This window comes from Dermacentor andersoni, chromosome 4 (assembly GCF_023375885.2).
Source record: "Dermacentor andersoni chromosome 4, qqDerAnde1_hic_scaffold, whole genome shotgun sequence".
Classification (NCBI taxonomy): Eukaryota; Metazoa; Arthropoda; class Arachnida; order Ixodida; family Ixodidae; genus Dermacentor; species Dermacentor andersoni.
The window spans coordinates 27892296-27916921 of record NC_092817.1 but is presented as its reverse complement, the minus strand read 5'-3'; the positions used below and the strand labels follow the sequence as shown (position 1 = coordinate 27916921).

General features: G+C 44.9%; 1 pseudogene; it reads right to left on the bottom strand.

Annotated features, from left to right (window-relative positions):
* Positions 1 to 23840: 23840 nt before the first annotated feature.
* LOC126537203 (U2 spliceosomal RNA) lies at positions 23841 to 24020 on the bottom strand (annotated as a pseudogene).
* Between the last annotated feature and the right edge of the window lie 606 nt (positions 24021 to 24626).

Genomic DNA, 24626 nt, shown 5'->3' with positions numbered 1-24626 from the left:
GGACGACAGCGGAGCTCTAACGAGACGTGCGATAACAAAAGACGTAGTTGAAAACTACGCAATCATTCTGACAGCCTTGAGCGCATATAAATATCCGACAGGAGAGTTTTCTATCTCTCCCTGTGAAATTCTCTTGTTGGATATTTCTGTGCGCCCAAGGCTGTCAGAATGATTACATAGTTTTCAACGTCTTTTGTCATCGCACATCTCGTCAGAGATCCGCTGTTGTCCTCTATAGATTTTTAGGGCTCTGACGGTAAGGGTGCTACCGCGCGACAAAAAACACCCTTAAAACAGCCTTAAGGGTGTAAAAATGTTTAGAGTGTACAAAAACAACGCATATTAGACACGTTCGACGCATTGTGCAGAAGCTGCATACAGCAAACGACTGCAGACGCTGAAGCCGCCAAACACCTGCCCATTCGATAATGTTTTTCCGTCGACTAGATATTTATCAATAAAAAGAGCGTGCAACATAACAATACACGTATGAAACACGCGCATTAACATTATATTGCTTTGAAATTCCAGTCATGCGTTCAGAAATATGAACTCGTCGTGCTGTGTATGCGAATATTTTTATATCACGTCATGTCTGCGAACGAGCGTCATCCTTAATCCGATCTAAACTTGAATATTCCAGTGCTATTTATGACAACCGTAAGGTTAATAAAATTAACACCATTGAATCAGCCTAGCACCGAGTTGCCAAGTCCATCTTACTCCTATAATAACACAAGTATCTCAGCTATAAAATCCCGGTTGTGCCTTTACCCGCTCGCTTGCCGTCGCAACACTGCTCGTGCTTGTTCATTTCTTATTGCGATAGCAATTATATGGACACTCCAAGCGAATGTTTGCCGTCGTCACAGGTGTCACCGTGAGGTTCCGCCCATATTTAGGTCAATGTATATATGCCATACTACAAGCTGTATATGCGGGTTATATTTCCACATCATTGTATCACTGCAGTTGCTCAGACTAGGTATTACATTTTGACAACATTAATCCTCAGAATTTCGATAATAGCAGCCCACAAACAAATGTCATGGAACAAAACACCGACAGTACATACATTTCACCCTAAATCTTTTCAGACTTTAATATTAAAAGTGCGCAACAATAACTGAGCTCGAATCTTAAGACGTAATTTCCATGGCGCGTCCGTGCACTATACCTCCAGGATCGGCCCACGAAAGATATTTGATACATATCCGACACGGAAAAGTGGTGGTAAATTCTCTAAGAAATACGTTGGCTTTATTAATAAACATAGATGAAATTGGCTGATTGCATGATTAAAACACAACACAACACCAAACACAAGACCCCTAACACAAGAGCTCGTTCTTGCTTAAAGTCAGCTTATGTTTACTTCAACTCGTACTGCCACTACAGTTCCGAGTCTTTTGTAATATTCTAACATGTTGCTATCGCACTCATTGCTTCGCCCGTATGGCGAAACTGTGATTTTTGTTCAGGTTCTTTCACTCACTGCGCCCAGGTAACCAAGTCATCATTCCAGTGCGTCGTTTCTCCCACCTATAGTGCCTCTTAACGCTCTGTATCCATCACGCGCCCACTGCACTACGTACCATTGCAACGTCTTTTTTTTTTTTTTTTTTGTGCACACCGGCCGAGGATGCAATACCCTTCCTTGCGGCATCGCCCTCATCACCGACATTTCTCGTTTCATAGCTACCATTAAATAAGACCATCTGAAATGTCAGGCCACCTAACCCGACCCGTCCTGTTTCCACGCGCCCACCCCTTATGTAACGTCCCGTAAATAAATAAATAGCTCTCCAAGAAAATGCACAGCTGAACACACTAGATGAGCTGGTGCAACAGCGACGTGATGCTCGCAGGCTTAAGGCCAGCCTTTCACACGCAACGTGTGCTCTCAGGGCTTACGCTTTCTCGTACTCCCTTCTACCATCACCATCGCCAGTTCTTCCTCCCTGGAGTTTTGTACAGCTGAGCGATAACAGGCCAACTGATATACGTCGCCCGACATCAACTCACGCGGCGGCGTCGCTTCGTGACCGAATTATAGCTCAAGATGCCCACCTGCCGCTTGGCTCCATCATGCTTTACTTTGATGCAAGCATTCAGGGCTGTGAAACATCCACTGCAATTTATTGCCCTTGCCCACCTGCCCTTAACAAGACGACCCGGCTTCAAATCCAAGAGCCCCTTCCTCCTTTTGTGTTGAGCTCCTTGCTGTTCGAGAAGCGTTGTGCTTTGTGGCCGCCTTTCCTATGGTCCCCACGGCCCGCATCGTCATCCGCACTGATGCCCTCCAGGCGACGCGGCCTATTTTTCACGCAGTTAGACACGTGCCTCGTCCTGTCGTAAATATTTGCTCCGGAATGTTTTTGTCCTCGGGATAGCCAGCTAGGGCCTCAGAAAGCAAGGCACTGTCCTTTGTGTTATCCTACAGATTTTGCCTCCTAATTTATTTGTTGCCTTAGTTATAAGTTTCCACGGAGTATTCAGCTTCCATCCTTTGCATCCAATTTACCGACCTCATCGGATTGTCATGACGGGACCTCATCCCATATAGTGCAACCGCCTCCTAATCCAGTTCCACAGTCCCCATGCACTATCCAGGCCGTATACTCATCCTTTCTACAAATCAAGGCTTTATTATTTCGTTCAGTTCTCGTAAGGGAAAACGAGAACAGAGAAATGGCTGTACGTTGAGGGTAAAAAAGTATCTGACGCCATCTTTACCTCTGGAGCAAATGCAATACACTCAGTGACTATCAGACAAGCATACCCTGTGCACTGGCCAGGATCCTAATACACGCAAGGCAAGAATATATCTGCAATGTATATCAGGTCAGGAATAGGCCACACAAGAGTACAAAATGGAAACGTACGGTCGACGTACTCTAATGTATCGAAGGACCAGGGTTTTCAGATCTAGCAGCTGTCTTTGCACCGCCCTCACCGTAAGCGCGCACCGCTCTTAGAACTTGCGTTAGAAATAAACAAAAGAAAATAAAAATAAAAGAGTTGGCTTTCTCAGCGATGAAATCCTGTTTGGAGCATCAGTACATCCATGTTAAATTGCTATACAGCGTTTAGGAATAAAAGCCCTTAGAAATTGAGGTCAGCTAGAAGCAAATGTCTTTCATCTCATATTCATATGCGCTGCTCAGCAGCAGGTGACTGTGCTGTGTTGACTTCGAGTTTCAATTCCCCAGAACAGAATAGTGTAGCGCTTTGATACCGAAGCCTGGAAACCTTTTTCCTTCCTCTTTCATCCACGTGCTGCATAACATCATAAAAGCCAGAAACACGTGTCCAAGAAGAAAGCGCATAATGTTTTTCCGGTCTGTAGAGCGAAGGCTCTCTCTATATTTACCCGCTGAGTGGAAGAGCCATCCCTTTGCAAAGATATTGGTGTCTCTACATGGAAAATAAGGTTGGGGACGCTCTGGCGCGCAATGTTTAGTTCCGGCCCCTTTCTAAATGTGTCCCACTAAAGCCCTGCAGCACCGCGGAAGCTGGAGCCGCGTCATTCAAACGAAGACCAAATACACTCTCCTGTTTGCGTAAAAATTGTGGTTTCCGGTTGGCATTCTAAGTGCCCCAGATACGCAACGTGGGATCTTGTGACTGACAGGTGCTGTATTCATGAGGTAGCAAAGTATCCCTCTCAGACGCGAACGGCTTTGTGAATTTCTGACTAGGTGAGGTCGTCTGCAGCCCACAAGTAACTGCACATTTTTCGCAGGGCAAAGTGCACGTGCAAACTCAAAGCGACTGAATGCGAGCGCGCCTTTTCATCTGACTGTAGTAGCTACAAGTTTGTATTGCGTGCCTCCCTGCATCGTTGCCTTGTATATCTAGCTGCCACCTGTCTAGCACAAGGAGCGCCTGATCAAAAGCGCGGCACGACTACAGAGCAAGAGAAATATGTAGCACCAAGTCTCTCCATCATGCGCGACGTCACTGTAGCAATGTAATCATCGGCCCGATTTTTTTTGGAACAGAGAAAAGGCATCGCAATGCGCAAAGTCGACGAAACTTGCCGCAGTGTCAACAACGCAGCAAAGCTTCCTTTCTTTCTTTTCTTTTTGAAAAGGAAGGATTGGGGGGGGGGGGGGGGGGAGTTGTAAGCTCAACGATTTTATATAGGCTACTAGAAGCGAAAATTTTTTCGTCCGAACGCATCCCTCAGTGTAAAGCTTCTTTGAGTTCGTGCGTTCGTACAAGGATCGTAAGACCTGAGTGCAGCACTTTTATCAGACTTGCAACCAACTTTCAGTCAGCTATGTGGTATTCACTAATTTTGACTGAAAGTGACACCATGCCTTCCACTGGGCGAAGCGTGCGTAGAGCGCCGAGTCAAAGAGCATTTATGATGACCACGCATCAAAGCCAGGCATCCATCCTGCCTTTTTTACACGAAATACTGCAGCTATCAGAGGCAGCGTTGTTTCATGGAAGGGGGCAATCATTTGCCATACTCCACTGTGTCGTGCGCCATTACGCCCCTTCACTGACATGATTCCACCAAACCAGACAATACGTGATAGTAAGCATAGAGGAGCAACTTTTGATGAACTATTAGGAAAGGCTGAGAACGTGCGTGATAAGCGCGCAATGACCTCAAGACTAGACAATCGTAGTCCGGCATCGCTGCTAAATGGTGCTGAACAGCTGCCGGCAATTATTCTGTGCCTGGGGGGGGGGGGCATGTCACGCATTGATGGGCGTTAACCGTGACGGCAACTTGGCCATCGCGTCATTCTGGTGAAACGGCTTTCCCTTCGCACTAAAATTCGCACTTCGTTAAAAAACAAAAGCAGAAATTGTGACGTGGCTATGCACCCCTCGCAGTGAAGGGAGCGGTAAAAACTTATTAGCGACGAAAAAATTATCCACACTTTCGTGCGCCGTTCTAGGGATAGAATACGAAGAGGAGGAAGACACGTCAAAGGCGCAACACGCGTTTGGTTCTACGAGATCAACGTTAGCGTCTGCATATTTCGAACAGTCACAGGCCGTCAAGCTCTGTTGGCACTACTTCGCTCCCTTTACGAGTTTTTACTTAACAGTTTGTATTTAACGAACAAGGTAAGCAAAAATACCAACTGTTTCGTTGAACAATGTTAATGATCTCCTTGTCGTCGTCATCGTCGTCGTCGTCGTTGATGTTGTTGTTGTTGTTGTTGTTGTTGCTGCTGAAGTAACAAAAAGGCACGTCACCGTACACTAAAAAGTCATGTAAGCCAGTAATTTAAAAAAATTCATAAGTTAGACGCGCCCATCATCAGTTTTTCACAAATGTTGCTAAAGTGATCAAGCATTAGGTTCGTAAATTGGAAGGAAAGACTACGTCGATCACTCTGATGCAGAGTCTCTGATTACTTCTCTATAGAAAATGCTGCACTGCAAAGCGTCAGGATAGTCTTGGTTTCAGTACAGCTTTCCTGGAGATGTTCCAACATGCTATTATTACATATGCGCAAAGCAGGAGTGCCACGCAAATCCTTATTTCGGCATTTCATGGTCACGAAGTGTCACGTTTTCGTCCACCATCGCCATTGCTAAAACAATAACAAATTTGTTCTGTAAGCTTGAAAAACTGTACATATGCGCTATTCCGCTGTTTTCATATCGGTTACAACGGAAATTCAGTACCGCTTCAAATGCTTAGTTGCCCGAAATCTCCAGTTTCCATTTGCGTTTCAGTTGCGCATGGTTGCATTGTAATCATCCGTTAACATTCCTACTACATTCCTACATTTTTCTCTTTCTTTTTCTGCCCAAGTAAATAGAGTTCGCGTGTCATATCAGATGATTAGCTTGAGGGGTTCTCTTCTACGCTCTGGGCAGAGTACCTCCTGTGACGAAAGAGTGAATGAGATTCGGTGGGTGGTATGGATAAACGTAACAAGTGTGCCCAGCCCATAGCGATTACTACGCTAAGTCAGAGAAGTATGCTCAAAAGAGCGTGCTGAAGAAGAGGTACGTGAGAAAGAAAACATGGCACGAAACAAGTACAAAAAAAGCGCAATACAGCTAGTCCGCGGGGAGCTCCTCTGAGAAGCTCGGACGTAATGAGGGTTCAGTCGCCCACAGGAAGTAAGCCAAGTTCATCCATAGGAGAGCACAGGGAGGTCGTCTCGGCTTGACAAAGAGTTGGCAGACCCGCCGTTCGGCGCGCATCACTTGTTAAGCACTCTAGTGGCCGCGGGTGGGCTTACTGAGGCCGTGGTCACGCAGAAGATGGGACAAGTAAATAGACAGCGAATCACCTTAGCTTTTATTAATGGTCGTGTTTTGTACGAGTGTACCGAGTCCCTGAACGGGTGGTCTTAAGGGACTTGGTTAGACCGAAATTTCCTGAAGGCCTTTCATTTCACCGGCGTTTGCGAGAACAATAGACCTTAATAATGCATAGAACGCTGCAAACGTTTTGGGTTAGCCTAGATATCATTTAATGGCATGTTTGGGACTCTGTGCAGAATGGAAGGGAAGAACTAACATAGAAGCACCGAAGCAGAAACAAAACAGCGCTGCAGTGTCCCACCTTGGCGGAACCATTGAGTCCTTTTCAAAAAAGTACAGCCTCACCGTCTCAATTTCAAACGAGCGTTGATAACTCTAGCGCAGATAACGTGAACACGTTATTTATTCAATCAATGTGTGCTACCGGAATAAGTTGTCATTATTTTCACTACAGCATTAACATTCGGCCCCACGCTTCGTACGCATTGGCTTCGTGCGCTAAAAAGAAGGCATTTTACTCTTATACGTTAAGGAACGAGTGGATGGCCAATCCCCCAAAGTGGGTATGTGCCACTAACTCCAACGCTCTACATATTCATTGGGCCAAACCAGTCGAACAGCGGTCAGTCTTCATTGTGAGAAATATACTTAGAACATCCAGGCATTGCCAACATTACCGAACAAAAAGCCTTTAAGAATCGTACCAATACACCCGCATGCACAAACAACAGACGTTACAGTGCGAAAAGAACTTAAATGCAATATAAAGAAAATTAGTATCGCATGTGAAAACTGCCTGCCGAAAACATCTGTTCATATTAAAAATGGCGTTTGTTCGTTACTTCGTTACTTTTTTAGTTTGATAGTCCGTTTTTTCAGCGAGTTAGCGACCAACCGACAAATGGCTAATACATCGTTGTTTACAACGTTCTCGGAAATCGATTTGTTAAGTTACCGGACGCCATATCAGGCTGTTGAAGTTGGTTGAGGAACAGGAGCAACGCAGGAGCCTCCCATAAATTTCTTACTCCATAATAGTATCATACCTGAACTTCTAACCACCCAATTTATATGCCCAAAGGTGGTCAAACGCAAGCGCGGGATAGCGGTATGGCTGCGTTAACAGGGGGCATAACTTCAGAAAGTAACGGCACATGCGACAGGTTCCTGCCCCGCTCGAACTCGATTTGCGGCGATGTGTAGCCTTCTCGACATTGGGTCCAGAGAAAACCTGGCCCAGTCGAACGTTCAGCTGTTCCCAGAGCCATCGGACAAGCAACGTGATCGGCATATTTTGTCGATCCCAGCTCGAAGGTGAGAGCGCTTCTAAGCACTCCGAGCTGAAGCGCGGCGCTCTGAATGAACCAGACGAATGTGTTCCGAGCACTCGGTTTAAACCAGCCCAGTGTAAATCCCACCCCGAGAGCGATCTAGGGCGCACGAAAGCGACCGGTAGAATCTACCATAAGAACCAGAAAAATTGTTCGAATGTCCATACTTTAAAAATCTTAACTGGCACTGTCAATTTTTAGCAATTGGCAACAAGTACGATTTCAGACTAATGAAATGAAAGCAAGACGCGCACTCGCTACGAAATAACTCAGAATTGCTATTTCTGCATTAGAAATCAAAGTTTTTCTCTGCCCTATTTGAATGACGTCCAAAGTAAAATTAGCTTACGCTTAATCTATCAAGTATTTCTATGATCAGCTAGAAAATGAGGTGCAGGAAATTGCGACATATACGTCTCAATACTGTAGCCCAAAAGGAATCTGCATTTTTGCAGGAAGTCATGCCAAAGTTATTCAACTTTCTACTAATGATCTGGAGCATGCCCTCATTTTCTGCCTCTTTGTATACTTCATTCAGAGCCTGGAGTACCCGTAGGCGTTTTCTCAAATGATTTTAACAAAAGTTTGTACGGCCATGTGAAGTTGCGCCTGCGGGAGCAACTTGTAAGCGTTCGAAGTACTTTTAGCATTGTTGAAGAACACAAGGTTAATTAAGAAAAGGTCTGCTGAAATGGGCCTCTGGATTACCTTGTCATAATACGCCTGGTTTTTTATAAATTATAGATATGTCAAGCGCAGAGCTTTATTTAAAAAAATAGATGATTATAGTATTGATGTTTACTTAGTAATAGCCTATTAATTCTTTAAGGCAAATTGCCAGAAACACGTCAGTTTAGACATAAACAACACTTCTCTGAACGGTTCTCCGCAATGTCATCTTTTTATAAACAAACGAGTTTGGTTTTTCTATTACTATCTCTGCCTGTATAAGCGGACACCTTTAGTAGGATTCTTGTTTTGCAAATAAACTCACACATAATAATTGTAAGGAAAATAATTTCTGCATTTTCCTAAATGCTTAAACTGGTGACAAAGCTGTCAGGTCCGAGAAAATTATGTATACTTTTGTAAAAATAGCCTTTTGTTATGCAGTAGTTTTGCATTCCATGTCATTTGTTCTTTATACTCACATTAAGTATTGTCCATTGTTTCATGTTCGAAAGCTGCATTCTGAAATCCTCATTATTGTCATTCATATATTTCTAAACAGTGTTTTCCAGAATAAAAAATGTTTCTGTTGTAGCTTCGAATGATAATTTCCTTACAGGAGCTAGCCGATGAAAGTAGTCACCGGAAAACTATAAACATTGTACAAGAGTCACTACACAGTTTCACTGTAACCTGTAAAGTATATAAAGCATAGATAGTAATTCTATGGGTTGCAGATCATTGCGTATATATCATACATTAAAGGCTGCACATCTACAGGTTACCAAGTAACCCTTAAAATAGAACTATACTATGAGATGGAAATGTGCAACCATAGTAAAGATTGCCCAGTTTAGAGTTGTATACGTGCATTTGAAGGTTCGATGGAAAAATACTGCGCGAGTAAACTATTTGCAATTGAAAGTTACGTTTTGTTTTGACCAGCATTACTAAAACGGCAAAATAACTTAAGCGATATTCTCGAAAAAGGTTCGGACGAGCTCTACATATTTGGCTAAATTCTTTTCGCTCTTGAAACCACTCAACATGGGAATAGGCTCCCAGTATCAGAGGATGAAGAACTATCTAGAAATGTATGTGAAGAATAAAAAAAGGTATTACGATGAAAACACTCAAGGTAAATATAGTGGAACGGTTTAGGTGCATAAGTGCAGAAAAACTTGCTCCATTAAAATCAAAACTGAAACCACAATAGGAACTGTGTTCAAACTGCCAAATTACAGCAACATACATATTTGTGCGTACATCAATGTAACTCAGATTAAAGTGTGCCTCAATATCGAGCACTTTTGAGGCCTGACAAATAAATATTGGCAGCATCTTTAAACTTCGAGGTTTTCGCAACATTAATGCTTTCTTAAAAGGCACAAAACTGATCGCGCAGGCCGAATAAAACCGAAGTTGAACGTTTACTAAGCAAACGTAGAAAGCCAGCGAAACAAAAAAGCACGCGAATCAGGAAATAAAACGGCACCAGTGATTTAGATAGATAGGAAATATTTATCAGGAAGGGATATACTGCTATAATGTAATCTGAAAAAGTTTACAAAAAGGAGCAGAGGAGATGTTTCAGTTGTCGGTCTGTTGAAAATCCAAACTTTCTCTTTAACTGCGGCCTCACTTTGGCCTTCTATTTCTTACGCATTCATTTTTCTAATTAATTCGACAGAATCAAAGTAACCGCTACGGCAATAAATATCAGTGAAAACACGCAACATAATTCTAAACGATGATGTCTATGCGCGCGCTCAGCCTTCAGTATATATATGCGTGGCCGCAAGTCAACATCTGCGTGTGCCCAAGAGAGAGGAATGTTTTTGCAAGAGATTGGAGACACATGCCCGCTGTCGATATTAATTTTGTTACAATATGCCTAAAATTATTGTAGTCTGTTCGGGGCATGTTATTCCGCAATGGCCATATTTTTTAATGTGATTTCCCTTGGCCATACCGTTCACCCTCTTATTTATTTATTTAAATAAATAAATAAACAAGAATGCCTATGCGTGCGCTCAGCCTTCAGTTTATATATGCGTGGCCGCAAGTCAACATCTGCGTGTGCCCAAGAGAGAGGAATGTTTTAACAAGAGATTGGAGACACATGCCCACTGTCGATATTAATTTTGTTGAAATAGATGGATGGATACAACATTATTTTACGTCCTGCAAGGTTTAAAGCGACCCGGGATCAGGTCTCCCACGGGGGAACGTCAATGTCCTGCCTCAACGCCGCCTCACGGGATTGCTGGACTGCCCACGTCTGGATTCCGAGGTCTGAGCTGCGCAGAGCGGCGGCCCACCTCGATGACAGGGTCTGCGGAGCAACTGCCATCCTTCCTATAACTACACTGCACTCCCACAGCATGTGTTCCAATATGCTTAAGATGACTGTAGCCTGTTCGGGGCATATGTTGTTTCGCAATGGTCTCTTTTTTTATGTGATTTCCCTTGGCCATGCTGTTCACCCTCTTGCATGTGTGTCCGTATGAAGAGTCGAAAACGAATCATAATTAAAGGGTGTCGACGTGAGAAAGCATAGTAGGGTTCAAATCCAGCGGTTACTCAACGCCTCGCAGCCGTTCAGCAGTTGAGCGACTTCCAACAGGGCAGACGATTCCTCTCGCTGCAGTCGTGGACTCTGTTCTGTTCGGCTGTTTTGGAGCTTTTGTGGATCGCAATGTTGCGACGACGAAAAGCGAGTATACCTTTCAAATAAAACGCCGCACGATAATGGTGGTATAGAATAAAAAACATGCACAGTATAGTAAACAAGTATAGGGTGCGCGAGGCCGGTGTAGGCGAAACTGCACCCGGCTCTTTAGTCAACACACCAAACAGTCGCGGTGCCGATGTCTGTATCACTTGCTCCGCCGACTGCGTCTCGACATCGCGGCGGCATTCCGTTGGGGACGCGGCGCATTGTCCTCCTTACGAAACGAGTCGCCGCCGCAGCCATGATGGCGCCGATGGGATGGGGACTGGCGTATCGCTGTCCTTTCAAAGCGAGTAGTTGCAGCAGGCATGGTGGCGCCTTTCCGTCGGTCGCTTCCCCGAAGATCGCCAGCCCCCGCCCGTCGAACAAGGAACAACTGAAAATCGTCACTTGGGCCGAGGGAGTCGCAACCAACAGGGGCCACCCTGAGACCCCGCCATGATTTTCAATAAATATGTTGTAACCACCACCCAGGTGACGCGCGGTACTCTGGCGCCATTTCGCAGCCATCATCGCCGCAGTATACGGTATTCTTCTCACGCTTTCGCCACGCCCTCCTCCTCCGCTTTCTCCACTGTGCGTGCGTGCGTGCGTCGTGCGAGAGAGAGAGAGAGAGATATCGGCCTTTACTGAAACGAGAAATTTCTCCATCAAAAACAATAAGGTGCTCTCAATTCGACTTTTGCCGCTTTCCGTCGCCGAATATAGAGACGACTGGCATTGGAAGTCATTGCGTTTGAAAGGGCTTGGCATTACTTACAGCGCACGACGATGCCTTTATCTGTTGTTCTCGTTCTCGTGCTTCCGAATGTGTTCTATTTTTAAAAAAACGCCTAGTCGCGTCATGCATCTTCAGTGACGCAATGAAACGGCGAAATGTTTCTGTACCCATTTTATGAATTAATGGCTCGTTTACGTAAGACCGTCCTGGCCTTCAAAGACTGCCGCCACTTACGGCTTTCACATAACTCCAAGCCGTATTTCTCAGAGTTCAGTGGGCTGCCCTTGTACCGCCATATTTTATATTCCTTTAGAGTTATATTGTTTGCCTATATAAATAGCTAGACAAAGAGAATGTATTACGCCCAATGTAAGGTGCGAAACCCGCCAGGGCACTGCGGTACACGCTTGTATTAATTTATTCACGCAGTTGGCACGCGATTGCAATTTATTGTCACGCCTAAGCATCAAGGTATCTCAGCCGTTCCGATGTCAAAATAGCGGTTATTTACTGTTAATCGCAAAATGTAGCTTCTTTTTTCTTCTTTAGCAAATCGCCATGGCTTCACAAAGATATTTACATTTTTTTCTCTATAGCTAGCTGGATCGCAAGTATAACCTTATTACACCATTAATTATAACAAACGCATACATTCCAAAAATAAAAAACCGTACCGTCTTCATTTCACTGCAGTCGCAACTTTCGCCGTCGTGCACATCTCTTCATGCGCAACCACGTCTGAAAGGACAAAAGTAGTCGAAGACTGTCGTAGCCTACGATCACGTACAAACAAGCCATTTATTCACTTACGTAAGCAGGTCTGCGTTTTAGCTATGTGCTGGCAACGTGGCTATGGTTCTGAATATTCGGTTTTATGCCAAGCATGTTAAGTCCTACGGTAAACAACATACAATAATAAAATAGTCGCATTGTTTGCAAGAAAAATACCAGCTTCTCTGGGACGCAGTAATTTTTTAATAAATTCTCCAAGTGGATCAGCAATGTTATATATACCAAGGAATCCCGCTGGAGCCAACGTTTCGGCACCGGGACCTGACTTCGCACTCGACTGTCTACAAGACTAATGGCATTCGCCCTCCACGTAAAAACTCATAAAACTTTATTAATCATCATTCACTTTCGAAGAGTCCAGGGCGCGTAAACGTGAAACGGCTGAAACAAAATAATGCGAGTATCGATATCTCTGTGTCTAGACAAACAGTGCAAAAGCGTCAGACTCCACCGCGACATTTAACAGCATGCGAAACTACATTGATCTTTTTTTTTTTTTCAATCAGAGACGCTTCAGAAAACAATCACTTAAGAAAGCCATCAGATCATTGAAGTTAAAATGCCCCGTTCCATAGGAAGAGAGATTACCAGGAAGCGCGGAGCAAAGCCAGGCTGTCACAGTTGAAATTCTTCCGTAATTTATTTTCTGCACTGGTACTATAGTGCGCCTGGTAAAAAGAACGTGTTTTGAAAGCCAAACGCACGACACTGAGCACGGTTCTCGAGGCATTGGTTCTTTTTCACGTCTTGCACTCGTACGACGCCGCCTTCAGCGCGCGCACATGGGCTCATAGTCAGGGGCTCGGTTCGAGTCCTTGTATGTGCGCAACCAACGATCACAAGTTTCCACACTTGGGAGCCCCGACGAAGCTTTCTTTTCTTTCTCCAGCCATGGCGCGCAACCAGGAATCAAGAAAATTCAAGCAGAGGAATCGCTGCTGCAATCTACTCTGCGAAGCTAAGCATCAAAGCCGCGATGAAATCCGCCTTTTCCTGGCCTTTCGAGTTTTGAAAATCCGGAAACAAACGCGAGCAGCTGCGCGCACTTATGAAGGAGGTTGGCCATCTTAGTACTTTCTGGGCGTACTTGTGTTCGTACTTCTATTCATCCTTGAATTATTGGCTCTTAATGCGGGTAATACTAGCACGACAACGAAGATTATTTCAATAAACCTTCAAATCTCCAAGACAAGATGCTATAGGCGTCGTTGAAAATGTGTGTTGTGTGCGTGTGCGTGCGTTCAAGCGAAGAGTGTATAACAACATCACTCGTGTTGTTCTTAGTACAGTAAAACTTCAACCACGGCATTATATTTAGGAAGTCATAAGTAGATGTTCTGATTTCTTGCTCTTTTTCGTTTTTTTTTTTGTTTTGTAATTCCATTAAAGAGAAATATTTTGCGCGTGTGATCCTTCGGAACGTGTTTGCTATCTTTATGAATATGCCCTTTTTCGATGAGCTTCGGTACGCGTGGTTTTCTCGAGTCTGCATTCTGTTGGAAACTAAATTTACGCGTTTAGTACTTCACCCTGTTTCTTGTAGTCACCGCACTAGATTTTCAGTATTAACGTGCCCGGACAGCTAGGCCATAATATCTTGTGCTATTTCTTACATTAGTTTCTATTTTTTCAGCATTACCAGAGTCGTTATTGTCTTATGCACGATTACTACTATTTGCCCTTTTCATTTGTAAGATCCTGCACTGTAACTTTCTTTTTCTCACAAATTACTGCTATTCTAGTGTTGTGAGACGTTTTGGACTTGAAACTGCTGCACATATCTTTTTTTCCTGATGAAGGCTACCAGCAGGGGCATCGTCACTACTTCATTCTCGCCCTTCAGTTTGTTAACACTAAAATATTTATTTATTTATTTATTTATTTATTTATTTATTTATTTATTTATTTATTTATTTATTTTAATGCCAGTGCTCACATTATGTTTCGATTTGCGACTCATCGCGAAACATTTCGCATCCCCCAAGAGCTCGAGATCATTCACTGAAACACCTGTGTCTTCGCTTGATGCCTCTGACTTGCACAAACGCCTTACCTGTGCAGTTCATAAGCGGAAATTCCCTCGTCATGCCCCAGTGAGCTCTGCGAAAGTTCGAAAACTGGAAATAGTTTCTTGAAAGTAAAATTTGATATTCACAGGCCTAGGTGGATGCCATCTTTTCTTCGTCAAGTAGCTTCCTCCGTAATTGCCCCAAGTTCAAAACCCTATCGGGCTTCATACTGCCTGTCCATCCTACGCGGTCTTAGAGAAGTGGAAAGTTGGGCTAGTTGGTGAGTAATCGTCATACCTGGCTGGTGAAGCAGCGCACTGACACGGACACAGTGAAGACACACAAGAAAAGACGACACTCGCGTGTCTTCACTGTGTCCGTGTCAGTGCGCTGCTTCACCAGCAAGGTATGATGATTACTCACCAACTAGCCCAACTTTCCACTTTACTGAACTTCATTTCCATTACAACGGGCCCTTTTATATGTTCGAACAAGCAGCGAGTGTCGTCTTTTCTTGTGTGTCTTCACTGTGTCCGTGTCAGTGCGCTGCTTCACCAGCAAGGTATGATGCGGTCTTAGAGACAAAATTAATGAAAATCTGTCACGGGACAGTAGGAAAAGACAAACCGAACGTGTGCAACTGTTCGCGTTTACATTAACACTGTGGAAGTAGCACATCGCACCTACTTTTCATCGCGACAAATTCTCGTAAACCGACCTGATGCGCTAGGAAGGCATTAGCCGTTTACGGACGAGTGTCGCCCACACACAGCATAACCAGAACATTTTTTTTCTCTTGCTGAGTTTCTGGCTAAATGTCTTCAACCAGCACTGGATGACAAGCAGCAAGCGTTGTTTCTTGGTTTAGAGCAAGAACGAAGGATGACCACGACGAAGTTTGGCAAGTGCCTCCCGTTGTTGTTCTTTTTCTTTTTCTCTTTTTTTTTTTGTGTGTGAAGAGCGGTCAGGAGAGAGACATCGATGCCACATCCCCGGCTGCTGTGGTGCCACGTACACGATGTAAAGCAAATGAAGTGTGTATCTATGGCTCATATATGACGAACGCTCCCCGCACCCATTTCAAACGAGGCCATACGAGGCTCACGTGTTTCTTCTCTAATTATGTCTAGTGTTCCCCGTCTATTGCTGAAAACTTTCCCGCAAATATTTTCTTTCTTTTTGTTGAATATGCTTGTTTAGAACGTGTTCTTCACAATTAAATAGAATATGAACAATTTTCTCTTTCTGGCATTCATGCGTCTCATCCGTAAAGCGTAGACCAGATGCGGCAGATCGAAAGCGAAACGTAGGGCTGAGATAGGGAAAGCGAAACGCCCAGAGTTTGCTCTTTTCTTTTATAAATTTTCAGACGGCACGCGCGTCCCAACAACACGTGGGAGCTTGTTTCGGACCAATTAGAGATATGGCAATAGAACTGCCGCTCCTTCTCCGGGAAAGCGGCAGTGTTCCACCAGTTCCACCAGTTCCACCAGAAAACAGAGTGAGCGCTCACTCTGTTTTCCGTTCCCTTTGATTACCCCTACCTTCTTCCTTTTTTGCTCTTCCTGAGCTGCGCTACAAGCCTAAAATAATCAGATAATGATATGTGTGGTTTATTCTTTTTTTTAGAAAGTGCGCTGGCTACAATATGTTGCAAAGCCTGAATGCACTAGCCATAAAGGCGAGGCGTCAATAGAGCATTCGTCGTTACTAGTTCTCTCATTGTAAGCACAACTTTTTTCCAAAGTTGTGCACTAACTACGCATGACAAGTAACAGATGAGGATATAAACTTGCATTTGCAAATTGAGATTGAAGATGCATGCGCTATAGTCTTTGCGAGATCATTGTTACAACACACGCAAAAAAAATTGTCCGAGTATCGCAAACATTTAGCCGTACGCGCCAAGTAACAAAACAAACACAGCCGTCCATATTAAATAGAGGCCGCTTCCTCTGCCTTGCACTTCCGCAGGACGCCTCGGCATGTTGATGATGAACGGTGTTTTCTTCCTCGCAATCGATGTAACAGCCGCACGTTGCCCTCTTTACTGGTACGCTTCAGTGGCGCACCTTGCTTCCCCTTCTTTGGCGTTAATTGCTTCGCCTCGATCGATCCCGCCTTATACAACTAATCCCCTCGGCGTGACTGGTGAGCCGCCAGCTGTGCAAAGTGCTTCTGCGGACTTCCTGCTTCGACTGAGCAACAGATGTGAGCGAGAGTCCCTGAGCGTCTCAAATGCAACGGCTTCATAGAGAAATGCTAAAGTCATGCCGAACTTCTTCTGCCACATGCATGGCCTGTGCATTCACGTCCCACCCTCCTCGACTGCACCACTTCTCGATTGCGACACGAAAGACGGACGCGACATAACTCGGAACAGCGCCGCTGTGAAAGAACGTGGACGCTTATTGAAAGCAGCGGAGTGGCACAGTGCGACAGACGAGAACGCGCCGACTTATGGCAAGGTTTTTTTTTTATCGTTCCCTTCCTTTCCTTCTTTCTTTCTTTTTTTTACCGAAGTGATATCACGAGATATGCGCTGAATAAAAAGATAACAAACCATTAAAATTAGCATGGCTACTGAATGAGCAGGCACGTCACTTTCCAAGGAACATACTTCTGCTGTATAGACGAATCGCAAACAAAACAAACAAATCGTCATTGTTCGTAGAGACATGCAATTCCATGCGATGAAAGCGCAACTCGGGGAGCACTACGGAGTGCGAGCCTTCCGCGACCGGAAGGCGCATTGTTTCAGACCTGTGAAGCTTCGCCCTCTAAATATGACGTCGTGCGACTTGCAGAGCACGACAAGGAGCGCGACATCACCCATTCCGGAGGTAAAAAAACTGGCTCCACCTCGAAGCAAGTATCGAGCAGGACATCAGATTTGCGAATAGACCTGGCTGAATATAAAAACGTGGCGAAAGCTCCGACCGCTGATGAAAACACGACTATGTAAAGCAACGAGACATTGCCCCGCTCCAACCAAAACGCGATAGACAGGCCGACACATTCAGTCGGTGCGATTAGCGTTATCCAGCACAGCTGGCGCGTATAAGACAGAATGGCGCGATGTGATTGACAGAAAAAGGCAACGAGCGCTGGCGCTCAAGTAGAAACGACCTACCGCGCCTGACAAACTGGTTGAAATCTTACAAAGTAGCACTAAACATATCCAAAACAAAGTACATAGTGTTCGGTTATGCATATAGATGTATCGACACAAGGTTCATGCAAATTCACATGGATAATAGCATCCTAGAGCAAATGAACTCAGTAGAATACCCAGAGGTTACATTGGGCTATATTCTGAACTGGTGCTCACATGTTAACAATGTCAACTCAAAGTTAGCCTCCGTGTGTTTTACGTTACTTAGGACAGGGACTCAATTTGGAAACTCTGTCCTAAAAATTATCTACTACTTTATGTTCCATTGTCATTTAACCTATTGTCGCCAATCATGGGCTTCTACATTTAGATCATACCTGGAAGCGATCATTCGCCTCCAAAAAGGACTCTTGTGGGTTATGACGCTCTCTGGCAAACACATTGGAAGCAGCCAACTTTTTTCATGAACTCCGCATACTACCATTTCTACTTGTGTTCGAATTGAAGGTGTCACGTAGTGTCCATAGCATTATAAAAAACTACCCACTGCCAATAAACCTGTTTATTACACCATACTCTAGCACTAGATATGCGAGCAACCTAAATTTCAATCTCCCTGTCACTCGCAATGTGCAGGGCCAGCGGTTATTGCAGTCTTACGGTGCGAAAATTTGGAATACATTGCCATTTGACTCTAAAGGGGCTAGAAATTTCGCACTTGCAGTGAAATACATTTTGTTAGCAAGGATATGATTCCACATGTACTAAATTTTTCATCGTGCTTGTTTCTATTATCTCTTAATCTTTATGACGTCAAATAAGATCAGCTGCCAATGTGCGGAAGCAGAGGCCTCCACTAGCTTAGGCTATTGGCCCAACAGTTTTGTGGTGTACTGTTCTCATTGAAATCAATTACATCAATAAATCAATCAATCAATCAATCAATCAATCAAATACCTTATTTATTCTTCGGAGCCTGGCCAGTGCACTATGCACGCGCACGTAAGGTCATGAATCTCTTGGAAGGTAAAATGCAAACAATACTATTAAGCATGGCATTTTTTTATGTCTCCGTAATTTGACAAAAATTTTTGACCACGTGCCCTGCCCAGTAATCGCACCATGCGGGCCAGCACTCTAGTGCGGTATATCCACGCCAAACGAAAGCGAGCGCGTATACGGTGATACTGTTTCCGGGAAAGTGTCAGGTGCCAACTGTGGCAGCAAGATTTCTCGCGTTTCTTCAAGGTGGCGCATAGGATAACTATGCATTTACACTGGTGTACTAGTGTTTCCGTGAACATGCTCTGAGAATATGCACTGTCAGCATAATCTGCGGCTGCTTAAGGCGTACAGCTTGGGATGTGTTTTTGGCGGTGCGCGATTTACATAGTGCATGCTTGCCTTCTACGTCAGGAATGGTCAACACCATGGTTTGGGGGAATGAGCCGGTCGCAGGGAAAGTGATCTCGTACACAAATGGGAACTACGTACCTCTTCTTCGAGAAAAGCTGGTCCCTGTAGAAACATAAAATTATAGATCCCACGTACTGTGGGTATCGCCATTACGCGAAGCATTTTGTAGTTACCGGGCTATCCAGCATTGTTTAGAATTCCGCAAGCCGCTACCAGGTGAACCGACGTGTTTGTGTAAAAAGAGGAGTTTTGTGTGTGCACATGTAGTCTGGAGCGTACATGCGTGTTAAGACAGCTGCACGAAGATGAACCTGTCAACGACAATCGTAAGGCAGCAAAGGTACGGTTTCTACGCCGGCCGTTCGACGGGAGCTTACGACATGACGGTTGTTGTGTTCATGTTAAACGTTGTGTTGTGTTATGTTAAAACGACGATGACATTTGTATTCCAGCAAAGAAATGTTAAAAGATGATTAACTTGGGCGATCATGAGGCTGGTGCAACGTCGCACTGTGTCTAAGTAACGTAAGCTACTACGAGTAAAGTATGGGGGAAACAGGGCCGGTCGTGGGGATAGTGAAAACTAACACGTGCGCTCAACGCGCGAGCTGTCACAGGGAAAGAAGACAAGAAAATGACACGTGGAGCACGCGCCGAGTGTTTCAAGGAGCTGGCTGTCTTTGGAACGAGGGAAGTATGCGTACGATTCTGGCCTAGTGAAAACCGAACGGACAAAAAGTCACGCTTCTACTTATTTGGTTACTTTGGCGCCAAAAAAAAAATGTTGTACAAACACCTGTATAATGTTATACTTCCTGTACCTCTGTATTGGACAATGCACCCTGTAGGACGAGCGAAAGATGTACTAAAAAGGGTGAAGAAATTGATGGTACCTGCTGGAATGAAAACATTCTTTTTCCAACTATGTATAGGCACGTTTGTTGTCAAGCCTTGGTTGGCAGAAAAGGACATGTTCGTGCCATGGGCAAACCACGGAATATGTAGGGAAGAGGAAACGCTGAGCATGCGTTCCTCGATTTCTCGGACGCCATGTTTCTACGGGACGTTCTGCAGCGTACCGTTAAAAAAGTATTACCCTTGGATCCCCCCGGGTATAGGTATCTCCTTGTAGAAAGTGAGGGCTTGACTCAATTTGACCTAATAATGTTGATTGTACTCCATAGTATATTCAGATCCAATATGACCGTTCGGCATGCCAATACTTCAAAGAGCATGCGACACGGTCTCTTGGTCAAAAAACTTGTTCCAAGTGTTCCAGACTGGTTAGCTTTTGTAGAGGCCCTCTTACACATGAAACACGTATAGAATGTACGCGTTGGCCCAGACGGGCTAGTGTTTTTTTAACGCGGACAACAATATCGTTGTAAATATTGTTTAAATTTTTGTTTGTGACATGGAAGAAACAGGCTATAAAGGAGAACAAAAAACAATCCTGGCCTACTGATTGGAGCACCGGCACCCTGTGCTCGGGGACAGAGGTTTGATTCCACCATCAATCACGCATTACTTTCTTTTTATGAAAGCAAAGCTATACGGGAACCTTCATATTTACCGTGAAGTGCCAAGAGTGAGCCAAAGAATGCTTCGCACTAAAAAGTTGACTTGCAGAAGGTACAAGTAAAAGTGACATTATGGAGGGGTTCGCATTTTGCATACAAAAGAAACGCTTAAGGACGTTCTATTGCACCTGCTAGAGCATGCGCCCGTCTATTGGTTATAGCATCGTTCCGCATGCTGTGCTAGGTGTCCTATCCTCGAATCCTGCCGTCGAACAATTTTAGATATGTTTATTTTTCAAATATAACACACATGCACATATATCCTTATATTCGTAACATCACGACGACCAATGGACCCAAGGGCACACATCCAGTAGCACATAGCGGCCCACATCTTTTACGCTGCACTATCTCCGCGATCAGCCCACGGTAATAGGCTACAGACACGCCCGATACGGAGAAGCGGTGGTAACTTGCTAGGAAGGACTGTCTTTAATACTACGTAGAGTGATTCGTGAAACCTGGAATATTTAAAGTGTACTACATAGAGAACGGTGCGAGCTGTCGCGCTCATTCTAAAGCTGCAATAAAATGGCGAACTGGGTCAGTTTTCGTGGATTCATGGTTGTATAGGAAATCGTGAAGGGCCAAAGATGACTGAAGAGCACAGAACGTCCTGTGTTCTTCAGTCGTCTTCGCGGGCTTTCCTGACCCTGAGTCCACACTAAAGCGAACGTCACGCTGTCTAAGCTCCCATACATGGTCCACTCATCGCAGCTCAGTTACACGCAAGACCGACACCGAGTACACAGCTTGGTTCGTTATTCGTCATCGTTCGAACCACTTCGATCGACAATCCTTGTTGATCGTAAAATAACGTAACGCTAAGTTGCATTCGCGACCGACCAATCCTTACTTTCCTGTCTACAACGCAATTATTTAAGGCTTAATGCCTGCAATGCAAATCCTTGTGTAGGGTCCGCGGCAAAGCGCTTCGCAATGTTCCAGGCCGCCTGCGCTCATTTAAGCTTGCCGAAATGTCGAGCACTAGGGCGTTGAATTCTCGTGCAAGCGTTTCCTCCGCGATTGGGATCAAGGCCGCAGCACGGAGCAAAGTAGAAGCCGTGTGACGAGAAGTTCCGATGAGGTTCATGTTTGCCCACTGGCACTTGGCGGAGCACGCACGCCACTGATCGAAGGAGCGGGGTGATTAGACCAATCAGAGAACCCCTTATTTATACGTCTGGTGGACGCAGCAGTTCACTCTCTCTAGCGATTTAATGGCCGTGGATGAAAGCCAAGGCGAAACCGCTGACATCGCCGCCCTGACCTCTAATGAGATGAGTCGATTGTTGGCGCGCTTCGTCAAAAGTTGCTGCCACAGCGTTCCTGTGCTTGCACGCTCGTATCGTCTCAGCTTTGTAGCGCTATCCGCGCTCGGTTTCCCAAGCTGCACGTTTTCGACCACTGATGCCACACGCGCATCATTCTTTTGTTTTTTGTTTATTTATTGATTCAATTTTCATGCCACGCTTTTTATTTCCTCTTGCCTGTCAATATTGCATCAGATGCGCGAGAAAGCTTAGACAAACAGAATGCGCTCACATTTACCATGGCATTAGGGTCTAAGCGTACTCACATTTCAGGCTACATTACTATGTGTTCACATCGACAGAAATGCGTGAAATGTTGAACGTGGCGAACAAGTAGAAATACAAGGAGAACCGCAATTGATAACTTTGATGTTTTCTTCTGCTATAAGTTACTTGCGGAAATCAACCTAGTTGCGAGTAAACTCTATATGTGCATGCAGCACGAGCCAAAAGTATAAACTAGTCGCTTAATTGTCATTACAGCTAAATAACTTCCACGTTTAAACTTCTTTCAGCGGGTAAAATGTTCGGTATTGCGCATCAGGCAAACAACCGTTAAAAAAAAAGTTGAGTCTGCAAGACTCGGTACGTAATGTGAGCTCCGATCTGTGCACAGATACCACTTGGCTGTTCTTTATCAGCTTTGCCAACACTACACGTTAGCCTGCTTAAGCTGTTCCTACAGGTGGATGCTATCAGTGGTTTCATTTCTCAGATTCTGTATTGTCCAAGAAAAAAAATGTCACCCACCCGAGTGTAACCCGAAGGTACAATGGAAACCAATACGGGTTTCTGAAAGAAATTTTCGCAAATGACGACTCGTATTTCAATCTGGTATGGGTTTCCTTCACAGATTTGTGCTACTCTCAGGTCAAGAGCGTTTTCTTTTTTTTCATGAACCTGCCTCCACCTTTGCAAAACTGATTTGCTTATTCTGTATCGCGCACTGTCGGAATTGGCTCGCCTATAGTGGCAGGCATGCCAATGCCCCGTGTCAACGTCGTTGAAAACGGCAAGAGAACGGAGTAAGGGGCCACAGAATAACGCTGCGCCGATGTCGCAACCTAATTACATGAGCTATGAGACGGAGATGAAAAGAGCCGCCCATGGAGAACGAGCTGAGATGAAAAGACGACCGTTACACAGATTCGTGCACTTCCACGTAGTGTGCCGACTTTGAGGAGTTTTACAACATTGACCAATTAAGTTCTTGTAGACAAAGTGATGTCGCAAGTTCTTTCGCAAGTTATTCAGGGAACCTCGCTTCTGTTTTTTCTAAGGATACTGGTGGTGCGGAATGTGGTCATATGCACCATGTATGGTCTCAGTATGTGTGTGTGCGCACGTGGTTATCAATGACGCGCCTTTTCAAAAGCCGCCTTACGAAGCACACTGCCCACATGCGCAACGCGACATACTCGTTCTCAGCATCCTCCCGCGCAGCCTGAAGTTTAGCTTAGCGCACATAATTACGGGGTGTTTATTCGCATTGAAACAAGAGGAGGCCGGTCTTTCGATGGAGTATCAGAGAGCGCGTCTGATCCAAGTCGACCGTCGTTTACCAAAACTGTCAACCAAGTGCTCGAATGTATACGCACGCCTCCTGCCCAAGTCTCTGCAATGAATGATCCCGGCATGCAGCTGGACGTCAGTTCTTCGATGTGCAATAACTTCGGTGAAGCCTTGTCTACTACAGAAACTTTTCATACACCGTGTGTTTCCTTTTCTTCTAACCTCATTGCTACCAACTCAGCTTCGCTTACCATTCCGTAGTACTAACTTTCCTTTTCTGGAATGGTACACCTGCTAAGCAACTTGCTGCCACCTAGCGCCACTTTCTTAACATTATCTTTAATTACAGCGAAGCTGTTTATAGCTACGCTTCCATGCATTTTTGTTCTGTGTGTGCAATAATTTTGGGCCGATCCCGGAGATAGTGCAATACCAGGCCGACCCGCGGCGCAGGTGAAGCAGGCTTCAAGCATTCCGCCAACTAGCAAAAATAAGTTCAATATCTTGGGTCCATATAGAACCTGTATCAGATATTAAGCTGATAAAAACAAACACTACACTTTGACCCGCATCGGCCATGTCTACGTTCGCACCGCCCTCTCTTTGTCGGCATTCCGAGCGCTTGCGTATCTCCTTCCGCTCTCCCGTGGTGGCGGTCCCGTCGAAACGCCACGCGTGCCTAATTTCCTCCGGCTCGTCGGGGCGGCGGTCCCGTCGTCCACGCGAATGTATATAAAAAATCACGGTAAATGAGTTCGTACCTTTGTTCAAAATTCTGTGTCACCTCTGTGCCATGTGCTATAAACAGCTTCCCTGGTCATCCACCTTCACAAAGTGGAATGGCTTCATGATTTTTTGAATTAGACTCTGAACTATTACGTGCAAAAACCTTCATCTGATAATGAGGCGCGCCGTAGCAGGCGGCTTTTCTTGAACGTGCACCCAATGCGCGGCACACTGCCGTTCTTACATTTCGCCCCCATTGCAATGCGGCCGCCGTGGTCGAAAGTTATTTTGCCAGGTCGCCTGTTCAAATCGACACTAGGTATTGTAAATCGTCCCCCTCCCCCTTTAATTGCTTCCCTCTAGCTTGACGTCTTGTAGTGCTCGTGTGAATAAACAAGAAGAGGCGCTTATCGGCACCATACTGTTTCCTCCACTGCTTGTTTTATACAGTGGAACAAT